This window comes from Mixophyes fleayi, chromosome 5 (assembly GCF_038048845.1).
Source record: "Mixophyes fleayi isolate aMixFle1 chromosome 5, aMixFle1.hap1, whole genome shotgun sequence".
In the NCBI taxonomy this organism is placed as follows: domain Eukaryota; kingdom Metazoa; phylum Chordata; class Amphibia; order Anura; family Limnodynastidae; genus Mixophyes; species Mixophyes fleayi.
Window position 1 is genome coordinate 182216912 of NC_134406.1, and position 20848 is coordinate 182237759.

The 20848-nt window shown below is 41.4% G+C and overlaps 1 long non-coding RNA gene across 2 annotated transcripts; it reads right to left on the minus strand.

Annotated features, from left to right (window-relative positions):
• Nucleotides 1–2760: 2760 nt before the first annotated feature.
• On the minus strand, nucleotides 2761–19596 carry LOC142157783 (uncharacterized). 2 transcript variants are annotated; one of them, XR_012692628.1, is made up of 3 exons: nucleotides 19444–19596; nucleotides 19003–19050; nucleotides 2761–2859 (listed from the first exon to the last, which is right to left on the minus strand). It is a non-coding gene; the product is annotated as an uncharacterized LOC142157783 (long non-coding RNA). The 2 variants fall into 2 exon arrangements; XR_012692629.1 differs by lacking the exon at nucleotides 2761–2859 and adding an exon at nucleotides 17658–17728.
• Between the last annotated feature and the right edge of the window lie 1252 nt (nucleotides 19597–20848).

The window sequence follows — 20848 nt, forward strand, 5'->3', positions numbered from 1 at the left end:
AATGTTTTGTGGTTCCAGCTTGTACTCTTCAGATCCTAGTTACTGGAAATGAATTGATCTTGGTGACATTTTGATGCATGATAACGCAAATATGACTGTATTAACAATAAAACCTCATTTGTCTTGCATTGGTGAACCTTAGATGTTAAATTGACAGCAGTCTGATAATTTAGAATACATTTTTTTTTTCAAATTTGATAAAGGCAATCTGAAGTTGCCACACAGAAATACATGTTTAAATGTCAAATTCCCTCACTCCAAGTGGCATAAAAGCAGGGATTCTGATGTCCATGAATTGTTCACCCTCTGTAACATGGTATTATACTTCTGCAAGAAGCAGAATAATTTTAAATTGAGAACCCTGAGCACTGGGAAGATGATTGTGGCAACTGTCCAATCCCTGTACTCAACACATGATCTATTTGAAATTAGACTAGACTAGGGAGTTCGGACAGACCAGGGGCCTGGGCAGATGGAGGGGGTCTCTTTGGGCCTGCTAGTGTGTCCGGATACCCAACACCTGTACCAGCCATACCCCCTTGATGGCAAGCCAGCACACATATATTAGTATGTTCAGTTGAAGACAGATTTTTGTTTAAAGGTACGTTAATGATTAAAATGAAAGCAAGAAAGAAGGATAGAGAGAGAGACAGTAAGAGAGAGGTGGGGGAGGAAGAGACAGAGACAGAGAGGGATAAAGACACAGATAGCAAATGAGAGAAAGAAAGAAAGAAAGAGAGAAAGAAAGAAAGAAAGAAAGAAAGAAAGAAAGAAAGAAAGAAAGAAAGAAAGAAAGAAAGAAAGAAAGAGAAAGAAAGAAAGAAAGAGTTAAAAACAAAAGCGAGAGAGAAAAATAGAGAAGGAGAAAAAAGAGACAGCAAAAACAGTAAGCCAAAGAGAGATTTGACTAACATTCAGGAGATATCATCGCTTTTAAACCTGGTTGTATATTATCAAGTTAACAGATTATAGTTTCATTCTTGCAATTTCAACCACTGCTTCAGATTATGATGTAATCAATTTCAACAGCTTTGAAAATTTTACACTATTTATTGTTGTTCAAACATTCAATTGTCCAGTTCAGCCAGGAAACACATTTAAGACTGTTGGCAGTTTAGCATGGTCCATCTAGGCTCTGTGTAGGGCTGCTACTAGTAGACCCATCTTATTTTTGAAAACTATCATTGATAGCAGTAATAGCAGTTAAAAAAATTCATTTTGTCTACACAATGCTGAATTTATCATGTGACTACCGTAGAGCTTTGCCCAGATGTCACATGTATATTAATATCAGAGACAGCATTCTATTTAAGGTACCTCTGAATGCCACAAACAGAAAGAGAAAGAGTTACAGAGAGAAAGAAAAAGAGGGAAAGAGGGATATGCAGAAAAAGAGATTGTGAGACAGATATAGTGGTCTATTTATTATATGCCGAAAAGCCCAATCTATGGCAAAAATGGGTAGCCCCATCTGCAGTATGATTCTCAAGTATCACTGCAATCCTTCTTCTCTTATCGCCATTGCAGAAGAAAATGAATAAAAAAAGGCTTTATTATTGGAATAATAATCTACTTTTTAATATTTAATTTTTATTTATTAACTTTATAATTAGCGGAACTAAAATACCAAATCTAGGCTTTCAGTTCCACTCCGTATGATCTCACTAATACTGGGTCTTAGCAAAATGAAATGTATGTAGGGCTGATGTACAGATGTTTCATTGCATTGCATTCCAACTTCATCAAGGTGATACATAGAAAGTGAGCATGCTATTAATAACTCTCCCCTGTTTAAACATTTACTCCCAACTGTTGAAAGACAACCTGGGATGCTAGACCCATGTTTGTGTACACATGACAAACAAGCAAGCAAAAACTGTCTTGAGCAAAGAGCAAGAACAGTTATTAAATAAACAACACTATTGTAATAAAGTAACATAACTGGATGTAACCAGCCCTTGAGTAGAAGATAAATTGACAACCGTGTGTTGTGGGATTCAGGGGTTTGATTATTATTCAGCAGTGGTAACAATCATTACCTATCGCTGCAAATCACAGCGATACATGTTGCAGTACCGCTTCAATTTGCCCTGCTGGGCCTGCTCTGGAAGCATCATCGAAACCCCCCCACCCCTTCTCCAAGAAGCTTTTTGTTGTTCACATGCAGCCTTGAGCTGCCGCCGAATGGAGAAAATGCTATGCACATGTGCATAGCGCTTTCACATGGGAGGGATCCAGCAAAGAGAATAGTCGAGGCTGGTATAGGAATCTATCTCTGTTTACACACATGTAGACAGACTGTAATGTATTTGGGAATCAAGCAAGATAAAAATTATACTCAAGTAAAAGGGCTACATAATGCTGAAAACCTTGAACTGTGACATAGTAGATGAACTCACTTGAAATTAATTTCTAAGTCATAGCACCTTGGTAATACTCTTTATCTCTGACATGCCTTTTTGCACCTGACCAATTTTTTTACATTATCTGTGTGTTTCTTGGGGCATACCCTAAAGCAAAATACTTGTTTTTTTCTTGGTACTTTTATCAGGTTTCTGTTTATATTCATCCAAACACTATACTGCTATGTGTTATTGTATTCATGTTGCTTCTTTTAGCAAATTCCATTGCAAACCACTTACATTATTCTATTTTCAGGATGCAATCTTATTGTTTGATTGTTAGTCTATATTATTAACAATACTATAACATTATTATTACCTTTTATTTATATTGTAGAGGAATTTAGCACTAAACAAATTTCACGCCAGAATGGGACATTTAGCAGAGGTGATGCGGACAGACAAAATTTTGCTTGGGGACTCCATACTCTATTCCGCATTTTCTGGAGATTATTGTCTGTAAAGCGGCATTGACAACAATGTCATTCCATTTTGCTCTGTGGTGTGGTTGGAGGAAATTGCACAAGGACACTCAAGGTCAAATTCAGCTAGACAAATGTGTGAACTTACACGGTACAGAAAATTTCACTCATCTCTTGTTCTGCAGTGGTATGTAATCAGGCAGACCAATTAGAATATATAATAAGTATCAATAAAGTAACAAGCCATGAAACATAAGGTGAGAGTGCCGTGCTAGATAATAAAATGAAATTAATTAAACATAATGCAAATGTACCAGCCACTCTTGCAAAGATGAACTTTGTCAGGGGCAGAAAAATACTATATGAACCTGTTCCCTAGCTAGTTTCTATGCAATCACAGAAGTAAATTGTTAAGAATGAGTTATTGGTTAATGCTATAACAAGGGCAGGGAGGTGTAGTGTTATCTGTTGTGGATATTCATACATAATTGTATTATGGAGGTTGATGATAAAGGATGGGGTGGTACAAGGTTGGGTTATCTGCTAAAACAAAGGATAAATTACTAGGGGATTTAGGGGATTTGATCATATCCCCCAAGGTGGTGTTTTTGGCTCAGACCCCATATCTCTGAATGGCAGTTTATAAATAGCTATTAAAGATGGTGGTAACTATATGCAGAGCACGCCACTAAAAATAAAAGTAAATGAAAATAGAAATTTATAAAGAAAAACACAAAAATATTTCCCATGTTTCTCCCCATATATAACTGATAACTAATGCTGTAAAGAGACATATATTTGGTATATATACTGTATAATGCTCATAGCCCCGATAAAAGATGTTGTGTGTACTTATTGAAAATGCTTTGAGTACAATACTTCATTTTTATTTTTAATAGAAACCTCAACATTTCAGAATGATACAACACTGTTTCATCAGGGTTATAAGCAAAAAAACAAACTTGAAGTTAAACAGCAGTGTTTCAATTATATTTTTAAACAAGACCCCAGATTTCTGTCTATTATACCAGGTTATACATATCTAAGACTTCTGGAAACTGTGTTTTTGAATATAAAATATAAGTGCCAGTCCACTCATGATATATACATATATATATATATATATATATATATATATATATATATATATATGTATATATATACACGGTATCTATCTATCTATCTATCTATCTATCTATCTATCTATCTATCTATCTATCTATCTATCTAATCTAATTGCTACCAAAAGCACACTAATCTCATACACGATAACAAAATATACCATTTACTTGGGTAGAGTAAAACATTAAAATGTAAGTTTGCAGGCTTTATGGAGGAGCCATGTTTTTTACATTCATATGCACCTCACTTTAAGATGCAGTGCAAAAATGAGATTTCTTTAATCAGATAAAAAGGGGAGGAGAGTGTATCCACTCTGCAAAAGGATTTCAGTTTTGTACCAGCTTAGAGATAGCAATCTTCAAATCTTGCCCAATTTTTTTAATGGGACCCTTTGTGCACGTTCATGTTGCACTTTAGCAGAGACGTACAATGCCAGATGGGCTCCAAGCAATGTTATAAACAGTTTAAAGACACACACAAGTGACACAAGTAATAAAGGCAGTCTCAATGTCCACTCACTGTCGCTGTCATGATTAATTTAAACCATAAATGAAGCTAAACCTCAGATTTTTCTGGCTACACTCATAGAAGTAGACCTATGTGCATGGAGGCGTCTTCCGAGCCTCGCATCTATATGTGCACCGGGTGGACCATCCAGTATGAAACCAATGCAGTTTGCTGTGCTTATTAGCTGTACAAAGACATAATCACTGGGGGAACCCTTGTAGAAAAAAAGCTCCTGGGCCTAAGTAGCCACAGATTAGCTCTCAGGGTTAAACTGTATTATATCATATTTTTGGGTAAGCTGGTAAGTCTCTTTAACAAAGCCTTTCTCAGTAATGGATCTTCTATTGATTTTCTTTTCAGAGCAACAAAAGATATGGGGCCTGACTGATTAGGACATGCATTGTGAGTGCAACTTGCGTCCCGTATTCTAATTCTTATAATCTACGCACTTCCGAATTCATCAAGGAACAGAACTCAAGATACATAGCAAGATCATTTTGGTCGTAACACGCATACGTCATATGTAAAAGTAACGCGGCACATTCTTGCTCCCAATTTCAGAAACGAGCCAATTCAGGCTGCGTGGCACACACACTTAAGAACACGCAATACATTGGTACCATTAAATGAATAGATTGGCAGAGTTGAGATGCGTTGCTTTGATTTTATTTTATAATCAGTAGCTTTGAGTTTACTTTACAAGAGAGTTCTTAGATGTTTCAGTGTATGTCTCCTTTAATAATGCATATATCATCTCAGAGCAATGACCTTGGAAGGCTTTTATAATGTGAAAATCTGCATTTAGTATTCAACTCTTCTAGTTACAACAACTAGCCTTTTTCCCCTTATACTTTCACTGAAGTCATCAATATTGCCAATGACAAATTTTAAGGAGCAACATTTCTTGAAGTCAGTCAGTGACATTGTGGCTTATGCTACCAAAATCTTTCTACATGGTTTACACAGAGAGCCACATCTGTCACAGATTGTCTTTTGTTCATTTAGCTTGTCTTCTTATTGTCAGTGCAATCCCTAAGGATGAAATGTGCCTTGTACTGGTACAATTATCAGTGAGACAATGTCAGGGGGTCATTTGTGATTTAATGAGTTTTTAGAATGGCATAGGTATGCTTATTTATAGACAGGAATATCACAGCATTGCTTAGCACAGCTTTCACAGCACGTTGCTCCTTCTTGCCAGAAATAGACGTGTCCACAAAATGTATCATTTTAATTTCTATTTGTTTCCCTTATTTACATGAAATATAGGAACTTAAATTACTTTTGTCATGTATTGGACTGATTAGCTTTATATCGTTTGCATAAACTTTAAAAAGTTAAAAATAAGGGTAATGTAATTACTGTAATTAATGTAATACCTGCCCTTTGTGTTGAACCCTTTGTTGTGTTGATGCAGCTTGTTGCAACTGTCCATTGAGGATTTGTTAAAACTGATGCAAGTATTAAAACAGCTTGTCATAGTGGTCACTTGTTCACTAGTTTGCAGTCAAGTTGTGTTCACATTCCAGTGAATCTAGCAGAGGTGAATGCACCAATACTGTTATAAAAATGTAGCATTTCCAAGGTATAGTGCTCTTAGGATATAATTAGTTACAGTATTAGCGCACACTTTGCGCTCTCACCAAATTCTGCCCATCTGTATTTATGACACAGACTCCGCTTCCTTGTGACGCTTATTTTTAGCATGTTTCATGTGTATAACTGCCAGCGAACACACAATTAGTTTCTGTAACATGGAATCAGAATAAGCTTGATTACATTTCACTATAGTCCATCAACTGTAATTCCTCAATTGCCTCATTTTTTATTTTGGCTAGAAGTCAACATAGTATATTTTTTTCTGCTTATTTGGATCTATGCATCATCACTGGTTTATTTTGTCAATGAAGAACTTATCACTTGTGCAGTGGGCCAATCATATCCGGATCATCTGTTAGGCAACCTAGGCTCCCACCTAGGGCCCTGTGGACTCTGAAGAGCCCTTATTATCTTAACTCTTTTTATCTTTTTTTCATAAATGGGGTCAGGAAGGGGGCCCAAACCTGTTTGTTGTCTAGAGCCCCGCGGGCTCTGAGCCTAATCCAGTTTTTCTAATGCTTAAGGGGACAAGTAATATTAAGTAGCAAAGAGTGTATATTATTATTTTTTATGCTTTCATTTAAGTTTGCAAAATGCATATTTATTTGCCCCTCTTCAAAAACTTTGTGCATCAGACAAGCAGTGTCTATGTTTCTGATCTTTAAATCACATCGACTAAGTTCCTGATTTTTATATATACATCAGGAATCAGAATATAACATATACAAACATAATCACATTCCAAACTATATGAAAACATGAAAACACTCATATGTTATACTGAAATATTGTAATTTAAAGAAGATGCATTTCATGTTTATGTAAAAGTTTACATACACAATATTACTCAATAGATCAAAGTGCAAGCACATATAGAAGCATATTTGCATTTATCCTTTGCAGTGACCCAGTTAAGGTTTTTTTCATTTCATTTGAAAAACTCTCATCCCTTATCCTGTCCCATTGAGACCTAGCAATGACAGAGTGATACTTCATGTTCTGTTATATATATATATAAATATGAATGTATATAAGAACATCTGGTCTGTGTCTGATATTTAATTTCTTCTCCATTACGAATAGCATTGTATATAGAGAGGTACATAATGTAGTGCATTATCACCAAAGAAAGAGTGAAGCAATTTATTAGCCTAATTTTAAAATAGCCTTAAGCAAAAGATAGTGCATCTTAAAGCACACATGTTGTTAACAGGACAGATTTTCCAGATACAAAAAGGTATTATTGCACAGACAGGATTATTTTGTTTTATCTTTTACTGCAGCTATTGTATTACTAGTAAATTGTATTATTAATGTGTGATCACTCATTGGTACTACAAGAGCATTGAAAATGTTTTAAACGGAAGATATAAAATGTGTATTATTTATTATAAATTTGCAATGTTTTAGAACTTTTAATTACGGTATTTGACATGTTTAATTTCTGTGACTTGTACAAATATATACAAAATTCTAGTGTGCTTTTTTTAAAATGTATATGTTGTGTATCTTGCATAACATAAGCTATTTTGAATGCAACATGAATAATTTACATAATGACCTGACTACAGCCAGGGAAACCTTTTCCCAGATAACAGAGAGAAAGAGAAATGGCTGTCACATGTGACACCAATACACTTACTGGAGACCAGGGTTTAGCTTTAGACATGAGGTGGACCCAGGGGAATAGCCTGTGGCACAGATATGCCGTGTGCCAGCAGCAGAGGTGGGTTGGCCACCAGTGTTTTTTATAGGCTGCGGGGATGTACATAATTACCATACTGGGAGCAAAAGCAGGACTGCCCCCATTACTGGTGGCATACTACCACACAGAGTTTACATACGACCTCTGTTTTCCCAGTGTGCGTCCCCTGACTTCTGTTCCTCCTTCACTGGGTGCTTGGTTCCTGAGCACCTCTGTTCCTCCCCCTGCTGCCCTCATTGTCATAGCTTTTTGTATTTCTCCCTCCCCCCAATGTGTATGCATCCCTCACCCCCATGTCTTGGTCTCTATCTTTATGTTTGGCTCTCTGTAAGTGTACCTATCTGCCCCATGTGTGTCTCTGTCACCCTTTGTGTATGTGTGTGCATCAGTGTCTTCTCTTTGTACCTGCACCTGTGCATTCCTTCGCCCCTCTTTGTGTGCCTGTCTATAATTTGTATCCTCACCTCTTTCTCTCCATCTGTCTCTCTTTGCTAATCACACTTTGTGTTTGTGTGTCTCTGTCTCTGTATTGTGGGTGTCTGTCCTTTCTAACGCCTCCGTTGTATATATTCTGTCTCCCTTCCCGACCTCTTACTGTATCTATCCCCCATCTTATTCTACCATGTCACCCACCACCCACTTTTCCCCTGTGCCATTCACAACCCACTTCTCCTCTTTGCCCTGTAAATCTCCCACCTCCTCTCCTTCCATCTCCCTTCTCTCACCCCTTACCTTCCTCCTCCTCTTCTGCTAAACTTAAGGGTGTCCTTCTGGTTGCCAATCAGAAGCGCTGTGCGCCCATCCTCCAGGACCAACCAATTTGTTCTATGTGCTATGAATTGAGATCTGTTTCTCTTCTTCCTTCTCCTATCCCTTTTCACTCTCCTTGCCTCTTCCTGCTCTACAAATATATAATCTCTGTCACTCACCGGACCGTGAGTGCCTCTTCCCGGACATTTAGGAACCGTGGCCGTCCACCATCCTGAGGGTCTGCGCATGCGCAGCCCTTTTCTATACTTCAGTGTATACCCCTTTAACTTAATTGGCAGATCAGGCAACCTCCCTATATTAAGCACCTGTGGTCACTACCACGTTGCCTGATCTTGGAGTCTCATTCCTCATGAGTCTCTGAAGGTGTTCCTGTATTACTTGTGTATTCAGTGCTGCTGATTCCTGTGGTTTCCAAACCACTTCTACTTCTGTGGTTCCATACCACTTCTACCATCAACTGTGTCATCATGACTGTTTGCTGATTCCTATCCGCTGCCTCCGTGCACTACAGTCTTCTACACCACTTCAACGTTATTTTATATCTATGTGACTGTTTACTCATTGCTATCCGCTGCCTCCGTGCACTCCAGCTTTTACCTCACTCACCTGCTTCTCATCAAGTCTGTTTGCTGATTTCTATCCGCTGCCTCTGTGCACTACAGTCTCCTGCTTGCAACTCGCCTGTGTTCAACATCGTGACTGCCAGCTGACTGCTATCCGCTGCCTCTGTGCACTACAGTCTCCTGCTTGCAACTCGCCTGTGTTCAACATCGTGACTGCCAGCTGACTACTATCCGCTGCCTCGGTGCACTACAGTCTCCTGCTTGCAACTCGCCTGTGTTCAACATCGTGACTGCCAGCTGACTACTATCCGCTGCCTCTGTGCACTACAGTCTCTTGCTTGCAACTTGCCTGTGTTCAACATCGTGACTGCCAGCTGATTACTATCCGCTGCCTCCGTGCACTACACTCTCATCTCATCTTTGCTGTGTCTTCCTCGAGACTGCCGCTTTTCATTACCATCTGCTACACTTCGTGATCTACAGTTCCTGCCCTGCGCTGCACTCCTGTTTCCCATCGCTGTTGGTTCCTGTGGTTGCTACTGGTTACCTCCGTGTGCCGCTGAGTCCTGCCGCTGTGGTCAGCGCTATCGTCCATCTCCTGCTGATCCACTCTCCACGCCTTCACGTGTTCCACTGGCCTCTACCCTCCTGTCAGCATTGGATTTGTATCTCTTCTACTACCCTCTGCTGGATCATCTCCATTCTCCTGGGTTTCCTATGAGTCCAGTTCCACGTGTTGCTGACTCCTGTGGATTCGTGTCCCTGTCGGTCTACTCACCTGTGCGCTGCACCTGCTAGACCGCTGCTTCTCCTATCCAGGGTCTTCCTATCCAGTCGGCCTCCAGCCGCTCAGGTACCGCTGCCATTCCATCTGACTGCTACTGCTGAACCACGGTATGCATACTTCTCATTGACTGTGCTGTGTATTGCATATCTTGCTGGACTGTGTTTGGTTCTCTCTGGAGTCTGCTATCCGCTGAGTCTATTGCCATCATTGACTGTGTTATCATTGTGCTGGACTACTTCAAGAGACTTTCTAGATTGCAGACCTGATCAGTCATTTACATATATATATACCTATATTGTGCATATTATTGTGGATCGTGTATAAGGTGCCTGTGTATATCCTGTGTTGCAGTCTTCCCCCGTGCACCCCCTCACATATATATGCAGTGGTACAACTTGCTGATGTCAGACCACTGATCCCTGTTTCCGGTATCATCTGTTCCATTATCCTCTCACATAGCAGTGGTACAACTTGCTACCGCAGACCACTGACTACCTGGATACCTCCACTTGGATTCCATTCCTTCACTCAGACAGCGGTACAACTTGCTACCCGCAGACCGCTGACTCTCATCACCTCCTTGTTTCTGTTGGACATTCCTCCTCACTATAGCAGTGGTACAACTTGCTATCGCAGACCACTGACTACCTTCACGTGTCCTTGTCCATACAGTTCCTTGTGTATCATTACCTCATTATTACCAGTGTTGCTAGTCATAGACTTTCCTGAGCATCTCATCGGTCATCATTTCATGTTTCGTGATCACCCAGCTACCAGAGTACCCTATTACCATCTACATTGCTCTGGTAAGCCTACCATCTGGTGATCCCTGGGTAAAGACTCCTAGTGCCCGTGACAGTAAGATCAGGCCATGACAGACCCAGATGTGGAACCTACCGCCAAAGAGATGCTGCAACATCTGGTTAGCCGTGTGGAGCAACAGGATGCCCGCCAACAGCTGTTACTTCAGTGTTATCAGTCATTAACCTCCCAAGGAACATCTGGACAGACTGTGACAGCTACTACTGAAGCTCCTGTGCTTTCCTCCGTTTCCCCATTGCCATCCCAGGTGTCTATAGCTTCCACGCTTCACCTGCCTACTCCGTCAAAGTACGATGGAGACCCCAAAACTTGTAGGGGTTTCCTTAACCAATGTTCAGTCCATTTTGAGCTCCAACCTCAAAATTTTTCTACCCATCGTTCCAGAGTGGCCTATCTTATCTCTTTGTTTTCAGGACAAGCCCTGGCTTGGGCCTCCCCTCTGTGGGAGAGGAACGATCCAATATTACAAGATAGTGCCAAATTCATTTCTACATTCCGAAGTGTGTTCGATGAACCAGGTCGTGTGACCTCCGCTGCTTCCAGCATCCTCCGTCTGCGACAAGGATCTCATACTGTAGGCCAGTACGTCATTCAATTTAGGATCTTAGCCTCTGAACTTCAGTGGAACACTGAAGCCCTAGTTGCCGCCTTCTGGCAGGGGCTTTCCGATAAAATTAAAGATGCACTGACTACCCAAGAGCTTCCTTCGTCACTTGAAGATTTGATCTCTCTATGCCATCGTGTTGATATGAGATTTCGTGAAAGAGAGGCTGAGAAAACGACTTCTGCTAAAGCACCTTTTCGCTCTAACCCTCAATTTCGTCCAGTGTCACCCGCTGTGATTCCCATGGAGATTGGACGTTCCAAGTTATCTTCTGAGGAGAGGAAACGAAGAGTCAAGAATAGACTCTGTATCTATTGTGCTGATTCCACTCATGTCCTCAGCTCCTGCCCTAAGAGATCGGGAAATGCCAGGCCCTAACTAGTTCTGGAGAGGTGAAGTTAGGGTCCCTGGAGTCCTCTCCATCGTCTATGAAATCTAAAGTCTGCGCTTTTGATGTGACTATTTCCTTTGCTACCAAGACCTTTGAGTCACAGGCATTGATTGATTCCGGAGCAGCAGGAAATTTTATTTCTAAATCGTTAGTTAATCAATGGTCTCTACCAATGATTACCTTAAAAACTCCCATTACTGTGACGGCTATCGATGGATCACGTCTCATCAACGGTCTCATCACCCAGAGTACGTCTCCAGTAACCCTTCAGATTGGTGCTCTGCATCATGAAGAGATATCGTTTTTAATTCTTCCTGTTACGACAAGTCCGATTGTCCTAGGCCTTCCATGGCTTCAGTGTCACTCTCCCCAGATTGACTGGCGCACCCCTCAAGTCACGTCTTGGGGGCCTGAATGTCACCATCATTGCCTTTCCCACGTCATTCCTCTCAAGGTACAGCAAGCTTCCATTTCAGCTATTTCACCGGGACTCCCTCCTCAATATGCTTCATTTACCGATGTTTTTGATAAAGCTCAGTCTGAACGTCTTCCTCCTCATCGTTCTTGGGATTGTCCGATTGATCTTCTTCCTGGCAAGACTCCTCCCAGAGGCCGGGTCTATCCACTCTCGTTACCTGAAACTCAAGCTACATCTGAATATATACGGGAGAACCTCCAGCGTGGGTTCATTCGACCTTCCACCTCGCCCGCTGGAGCTGGGTTCTTCTTTGTCAAAAAGAAGGATGGATCATTACGCCCTTGTATAGATTTTCGTGGACTCAATGCCATTACTATCAAGAACCGGTATCCCATTCCGTTGATCACTGAGCTATTTGACCGCATCAAGGGAGCCCGTATTTTTACTAAGTTGGATCTTCGTGGTGCTTACAATTTAATCAGAATCCGTTCCGGTGACGAATGGAAGACGGCGTTTAACACCAGAGACGGGCATTACGAATATCTGGTAATGCCTTTCGGGCTATGTAATGCCCCCGCTGTTTTTCAGGGCTTCATTAATGAGATTTTTCGGGACTTATTATATGTATGTGTCGTCGTCTACCTGGACGACATATTGATTTTTTCACAGGACCTGCCTTCTCACCACCAACATGTGGCAGAAGTCCTCTCCAGGCTACGGAAAAATTCATTGTTCTGTAAATTAGAAAAATGTTCATTCGAATTACCCCAGATTCCATTCTTGGGGTATATTGTTTCCGGAGTTGGTCTGAAGATGGATCCTGACAAAGTAAATGCTGTACTACATTGGCCCCAGCCAACTACTCTTCGTGCCATCCAGCGTTTTTTAGGTTTTGCCAATTACTATAGACGCTTCATTCAAGATTTTTCTTCCATTGCATCTCCTATTGTGGCCCTGACTCGTAAAGGGGCCAATCCTAAGCAATGGTCTACTGAGGCTATTCAAGCCTTTCAAACATTAAAAGAGTCCTTCTCTTCGGCTCCAATCCTTCGTCAGCCTGATGTGACACTCCCTTTTTTCCTAGAAGTAGATGCCTCTAATGTGGGCTTAGGAGCTATTCTCTCCCAACGCTCGGAACAGCAAAAATTCCACCCTTGTGCCTTCTATTCTCGGGGTCTCCTACCCGCAGAGAAGAATTATACCATCGGAGACAAGGAATTACTGGCTATCAAAGCCGCATTAGAGGAATGGAGATACTTGTTGGAGGGAGCTCGCCATCCGGTGACGATCTTCACGGATCATAAGAACTTGTCATATCTCCAGTCTGCCCAATGCTTGAACCCTCGTCAAGCAAGATGGTCTCTTTTCTTTTCCCGTTTTGAATTAATAATTACCTTCAAACCAGCTGCCAAGAACAAAAAAGCTGATGCCTTATCTAGAGCCTTTGCTACGTCCTCTGATATAGAAGAGGTTTCCAACCATACCATTCTAGACCCCAAATGTATCTCACTGGCTGCTTCATCCACCAAAACGCTACCATTTGGGAAGACCCTCGTGCCTTCTACTCTAAGGAGGAAAATCCTTTCGTGGTTCCATGCCTCTCGTTTTTCTGGACACGCCGGTGAACACAAGACTTTTGAGATCCTCTCTCGAAGTTACTGGTGGCCTTCAATGAGGAGAGACGTCAAAGAGTTCATTGCTTCCTGTGAATTATGTTCGCAATTCAAATCCTCTCGCAGAACCCCAGCAGGGTTGCTGCGACCACTACCCATTCCGTCCAAACCATGGACCCATATTAGTATGGATTTCGTTACTGACTTACCACCTAGTAAGAACCATAACACTATTTGGGTGGTAGTGGACAGATTTTCGAAGATGGCTCATTTCATCCCTCTGTCTGGTTTGCCTTCCTCGTCTATCCTGGCTGAACATTTCATTAAAGAGATCTTCCGTATCCATGGATGTCCATCTGAGATTGTGTCTGATAGAGGAGTACAATTCGTGTCCAGATTCTGGCGAGCCCTTTGTAAAACCTTGGGCATACGATTAGCACTCTCATCTTCTTACCATCCACAATCCAATGGACAAACCGAACGTGTCAATCAAGATCTTGAGACTTTTATAAGGATATTTTCATCAGCCAATCAAGACAACTGGGTAGAGTTACTCCCTTGGGCTGAGTTCGCCCATAACAACATGTACCATGAGTCATCATCCAAAACTCCATTCTTTGTGGTCTACGGTCACCATCCGTCTTTTCCGGAATTTCCTGCCCTCCCGCCCACCCAAGTTCCTGCGGTGGAGACTGTTTGTCAGACCTTTAAAAATATCTGGTCTCAGGTTAGAACCTGTTTAAAGAAGACATCTGTCAAATATAAATCTTTCGCTGATAAGAAGAGGCGGGCTATTCCACCACTAAAAATTGGAGATCGTGTCTGGTTATCCACAAAAAATATTCGTTTGAAGGTTCCATTTATTAAATTCGCCCCTCGTTTTATTGGTCCATATAGGATCATTCAAGTTATCAATCCAGTATGTGTGAAACTCCTTCTTCCTAAGAGTCTTCGGATTTCTAATGCCTTCCATGTATCTTTGCTCAAACCTCTTATTATCAACCGTTTTTCAACTCCTCCCTCAGCTCCGCAGCCAGTTCAAGTCCATCAGGAGGAGGATTTCGAGATTACCGAGGTACTAGATGCAAGCTTTTACCTCACTCACCTGCTTCTCATCAAGTCTGTTTGCTGATTTCTATCCGCTGCCTCTGTGCACTACAGTCTCCTGCTTGCAACTCGCCTGTGTTCAACATCGTGACTGCCAGCTGACTGCTATCCGCTGCCTCTGTGCACTACAGTCTCCTGCTTGCAACTCGCCTGTGTTCAACATCGTGACTGCCAGCTGACTACTATCCGCTGCCTCGGTGCACTACAGTCTCCTGCTTGCAACTCGCCTGTGTTCAACATCGTGACTGCCAGCTGACTACTATCCGCTGCCTCTGTGCACTACAGTCTCCTGCTTGCAACTTGCCTGTGTTCAACATCGTGACTGCCAGCTGATTACTATCCGCTGCCTCCGTGCACTACACTCTCATCTCATCTTTGCTGTGTCTTCCTCGAGACTGCCGCTTTTCATTACCATCTGCTACACTTCGTGATCTACAGTTCCTGCCCTGCGCTGCACTCCTGTTTCCCATCGCTGTTGGTTCCTGTGGTTGCTACTGGTTACCTCCGTGTGCCGCTGAGTCCTGCCGCTGTGGTCAGCGCTATCGTCCATCTCCTGCTGATCCACTCTCCACGCCTTCACGTGTTCCACTGGCCTCTACCCTCCTGTCAGCATTGGATTTGTATCTCTTCTACTACCCTCTGCTGGATCATCTCCATTCTCCTGGGTTTCCTATGAGTCCAGTTCCACGTGTTGCTGACTCCTGTGGATTCGTGTCCCTGTCGGTCTACTCACCTGTGCGCTGCACCTGCTAGACCGCTGCTTCTCCTATCCAGGGTCTTCCTATCCAGTCGGCCTCCAGCCGCTCAGGTACCGCTGCCATTCCATCTGACTGCTACTGCTGAACCACGGTATGCATACTTCTCATTGACTGTGCTGTGTATTGCATATCTTGCTGGACTGTGTTTGGTTCTCTCTGGAGTCTGCTATCCGCTGAGTCTATTGCCATCATTGACTGTGTTATCATTGTGCTGGACTACTTCAAGAGACTTTCTAGATTGCAGACCTGATCAGTCATTTACATATATATATACCTATATTGTGCATATTATTGTGGATCGTGTATAAGGTGCCTGTGTATATCCTGTGTTGCAGTCTTCCCCCGTGCACCCCCTCACATATATATGCAGTGGTACAACTTGCTGATGTCAGACCACTGATCCCTGTTTCCGGTATCATCTGTTCCATTATCCTCTCACATAGCAGTGGTACAACTTGCTACCGCAGACCACTGACTACCTGGATACCTCCACTTGGATTCCATTCCTTCACTCAGACAGCGGTACAACTTGCTACCCGCAGACCGCTGACTCTCATCACCTCCTTGTTTCTGTTGGACATTCCTCCTCACTATAGCAGTGGTACAACTTGCTATCGCAGACCACTGACTACCTTCACGTGTCCTTGTCCATACAGTTCCTTGTGTATCATTACCTCATTATTACCAGTGTTGCTAGTCATAGACTTTCCTGAGCATCTCATCGGTCATCATTTCATGTTCCGTGATCACCCAGCTACCAGAGTACCCTATTACCATCTACATTGCTCTGGTAAGCCTACCATCTGGTGATCCCTGGGTAAAGACTCCTAGTGCCCGTGACAATCTCTCTTCACCAGCTCTAAGTATTTCCAAATTTAGGAGCATTTTAAAGGCAAATGCCATTTTGTGTCCTATTTTAATCATCACAGACAATAACATGTCTAAATGAAAGTGTGATGGATGCAGGTGTGTGACATTAATAGTCATGATCACACACACACACATGCATGATGTCCATGACTTCACTAAGGCTTGATGTCATATGCCCAAGGGACAATTCTTTCTGGCTATCCTCTTTACCATCAAATTAACTATAGTTCTGTAGCTCTAGATAAGAGCCCTCATCTGTGCAGCTGACTGCTGCGCTTTCCTCTCTACATTTACTGTCCTCATGGAATTTGTAGTTCATTTTACAGAAGAGCTGTCATGATTTTTGGGCAATTCTTTTAGACCAGACCAAATGTCAAAATGTTGTGCTGAATCATCTATATCACCACTGGGTGTCTTGGGAAAGCTAAGTTTTTTCCTAGCAGCAATTTCCAGAGAAACTGAAGGAGGAGACGTCATTCTGTCATGTACCACTTGAACTGTCAGCTTGCTGACCAGTATCTTATTGCATCTCTTGAGATCTGGGTCAGTTGGAAAGAAAGAAAAGACATAGCTCTTAAACCTACGATCAAGCACAGTTGCCAAAATGTAATTATCCGATTTCAAGATGTTGATAACTCTTGGATCCTAGCGAACCGAATAAAGTACTTAATCTACAAGACCAACATAATTAGCGGAATTGCTTTGTTTCATTTCCTCCTTCAATTTTTCTTGCTGCTTTTCAAAAAGTCTATTTAGGGGAATTACTTGACTCAAGCTAACAGTGTCTGAACTTTTTTCACAGGTGACTACTTCAAGTGGTTTCAGCACCTTGCACAACACGGAAAGTATTCTCCACTGTGCTGGACTAAAGTACATTCCCCCTAAATTCTATTCTTCTTGCAGCTGCTGCATTCTCCTACATGCTGTTGCAGAATCCCGAAAATGACACTAAATATTTCAGGGCACAGACAGCATCTCCTGCTCATTGTCATTTTTTAAAAAGTTCTGTACGACCAAGTTGATTGTGTGAGCAAAACAGGAAATGTGATGGAATTCCCCCTGCTGTAATGCTCTAACAATATTGGTGGCGTTATCAGAAATCGCATATCCTCAGGAGAGTGCAAGCAGGATAAGCCATGTTGCAATGACATCCCTAGTTTTTCAAACAGGTTGTCAGCAGTATTACCTCTGACCTGCGCCTTGTCTCGTCTCTGATAGCAACCTCTCACTCCCGACTTCAAGACTTCTCCCATGCTGCTCCCTTTCCCTATATAGTAAAATGGTATCGTGATGGAATTTGGTAACGGAGACAGAAGACCTCAAGTAACTGTCTAAAACCAGCTGCATCAATAGTGGATATTGGACGCAGATCTAATACTAGCATAGACGCCATGGCACACTCTATTAATCTGTTGTGGGGAAACCATGTAAGTGCACTCAAACTTTAACCTGTTTTTCTTTAATCCAGGTGCATTGCTGCACAAATGTTTTACTCTGCTAGCATGCTTTCTCTGCATATTGCCAGCTACATGCCTCCCTTTGCTACTATATATACTGTGTGTAAATATATATCTGCTAATTTAGAGCACCTGTGCAAAGCACAATCCTGAATTATATTTCGATGTCTCAAGCATTATATTACCTTTGTGTTGTACCATTAGATATTTGTCAGTGTTTCTTGGAATTCAGCATTTGATGATCAGATACAAAATCATATTCTTTAAGAGTAATTGGTTATGCTTAATCTTTACAGTTAAACAGATATATGATGAACAGTCACTGTTCTATTTTTCAGTAACACAAACATATGAAAATGTTGAACATCTGGTGTGTATGTGATTCCTACCTATCCATTACCTGTCAGCTCTTTAGGGGTACTGTTACTGCAACACTGGCACTTACATTTGCTTTTGGGCATTTTCCAACACTTTCTGTTAGTCCCACTTCTATTTTCTCTAGGGAGTTAAAATGACTAAGCTGTAGATAGCATGTTCACATCTTTTATTTAAAAGAACAATGCCTTCATAGTGGCAAAGAACATTGAACAAGAACTGATTCCAGCACCTTGAAAATGTCATGTTCTTTCTCAAAGTGACACAAAGTTTGCATACAAACATATTTCAATGATATTATTACAATACCTTTTCTTTAGTTTGCAGATATAGGGGATCATGCAGAGTTGACCGCAAGTAGCTATTTGAGTGTATGCTGAGTTTTTTCCTATGCACATGCTCAGAAAACAGGCAAACAAAATAGCGATTGAAGCAAAGTTGTATGTGTCTCAGACATATCGAACCCTATGACTGAGTAGGCTGATTAGGATGTGAATTGGTGTTTTGACATTCCCCAATGTACAGTAAGGGCGTGGTAATGCTATTGCAATCAGATGCAGACTTTGCAAAGAGTCGTAAATGCTCATGACACAGGCATTTTTTTTAGACCTGTTTGACTCTCAAGCAATACTATGACAATAAGAAAACTGACACACACACAAAGGAAAGTGAAGTTGACCAGCGGTTGCATGATTGTGGAACTACTTACACAGCTGAAATCCGTGTTTTCAATCAGGCCGTCATGCATGTATGTTTACTTCAATTAAAAAAGAAAAAAAAATTCACTTAGCATAATAACACGTACATGGATAGTCATAAGCAAGCAACTACAGCTAGCACGGATACAATGGTACAAATGCCATGTGTGTGAGTGAACAAGCAGCAGAAAATTCAGCTTAAGGCATTACATAACGGAAATACAAGGTGGACAGACAAGAGACATATGGAAGAGAGGACTTAAAATAACCGAGAATAGAAAGTAAGCCTGGGATCAAATAACATGTGATATAAAAATCATTTTGCATATTGCACACAAAAGTTTAGCGCAAACCAAATTTATCTAAGTATATTAATATATACAGTACATATTAAAGTGGTTGCACTTACCCCTTAATGCAATCACATTTTTATTTTAGTTTGTTGCACCTACCTTTTTTGGAATATTAATTTGAAATCACCCCCTTTCTGAATATCCTAAACATATAGTTCCAACTGCTATTTTCACAGTGCTCTGTCAGACTAAATACGGTATTATGTCAGTCGTATACTAGGAGTATTAGAAACTTTCATGGCAGCTATGGACAGGCGCGGGCTGGGAGAGGGATGGCCGGGGGGCACACAGGCGGCCGCATCACATGACAGGGGATGCGGCCGCGTCATGACGCGGCCGCATCCCCTGTCATGTGATGCGGCTGCCTGTGCGCTGACACAAATGGGTACAAATGTGTAATATTGCATCCGGCTATGGAGCATTTGAATCAACTTGGGGACAGCATCTGCTCATTTTTGTTTTCTATATGCTACATGGTATACAGTATATAGCTGGCAAAGTGGAGTGAGAGGATTACAGTAAGGTACATTTATGAGTGTCTTCGCAATGAAACTGTTGTATTTAGGTTTTTATTTTTGCTCCATTTTAACCACATATCCCCCATTATTTGTTAATCCCTGTTCCGTCCCCTGAATATAGAGTTTAAATTCTGTCAAAGGTGTTGAAGAACACACTTATGATATTTATGCTGCATGCACAGCTCCAATCTCCCATTTTAAAAAAAAGCTTGGGCTCTTTCTGACACCCCTGGACTGTGAATGCCAGGAATATTTAAAATATTTGGAACTCTGGAGTGGCAACCTTGTCACTCCAGAGGTGTGAGTGGAATGAACAGTGGTCCCTAAGACCATGGCCCATTATACTGAAAGAGTGAAAAAAAAACACAAATTGAAAATGAATTAATGAATATAAGACTCAAAAAATAATCATCAGTATTGTATGGGTGAGTCGTTTTCGTTACTTTTTCATTGTCATTTGAACAATAGACTAAGAGAGAAGAAAAAAAGAATTATTTTATATTTAAAAAAGGTGGGGAACACGGATTTGGAAAGACTTATTCAATTATTATTTTAAAATTCTGTTTTTCTATTATGCTGCAATCTCAATCTGAAATTACCCCAACACGCACAGCCCCAGGGAGCTTGAGATGAGTCTCAGCATTCTTCAGTGTTAGGGTAATAACCTATGGGTGGGTGTGGAGGGGGCTATGTTTGTTTGCACTTTCCCCCACAGAAACATCAGCCATGCACAGATCAGCCTGGGGCTGGTTTTCACTATAGCAATTGGACTTTACCTTACCTGCTAAAGTGGAACTAAGAATGTCTAGCTCTGGGGCTTGTTGAGGATTTGGGGGTGTGGGATGCTGGCACTTATTTATTTTAATTACTTATTTATTATTACACAGGACACTGTGTAAGGGAACTGAACTACACTGATATCTAAGGAGGAATGCTAGTACTGCTATTGCTGCTGGACCAGACCCCATAGTAAATAATGGGAGAGC